The sequence below is a fragment of the Sinocyclocheilus anshuiensis genome, unplaced genomic scaffold, assembly GCF_001515605.1.
Source record: "Sinocyclocheilus anshuiensis isolate Anshui unplaced genomic scaffold, SAMN03320099.WGS_v1.1 scaffold5779, whole genome shotgun sequence".
NCBI classification, from domain to species: Eukaryota; Metazoa; Chordata; class Actinopteri; order Cypriniformes; family Cyprinidae; genus Sinocyclocheilus; species Sinocyclocheilus anshuiensis.
In genome coordinates this window covers 32,046-32,475 of record NW_015544472.1, presented here as the reverse complement: position 1 = coordinate 32,475, position 430 = coordinate 32,046, and positions in this window count along the sequence as shown.

Here is a 430-nt window from a genome sequence, read left to right as displayed (position 1 = left end):
TGCAAACACTCATGAAAGTAAAGTTAGGAGGGGCTGTTTCATTGAGGACTGTTGCACTGCAGCTGTCTTTTAGCCATGTTTCGTTTAGAAACATAAAATCCAGGTTGTTTGTGGTTATTAAGTCATTGATTAGAAATGATTTATTTGTATTAAATGAATGTTTAAAAATGCTAACTTGATGGCATTGCATTTTGTCTCAACAGCAATATTAGTTTGATGCATAACAGGCCGCAGATTAGATAAGTCAGCCGTATGGCTTGAGAAGGCCTTAGACTTTCTATCACGTGATAAAACAGAAATAGAGAAAGCTACAGGCACACTGTCTTCCCGCTTGTTCTGTAAACAATTGTGAATGTTGCTGGTATCATAGCGGGGACCCGACACATATGTTAGGACCCGAGGACCTTAAATATGTTAAACAGTTAAACAA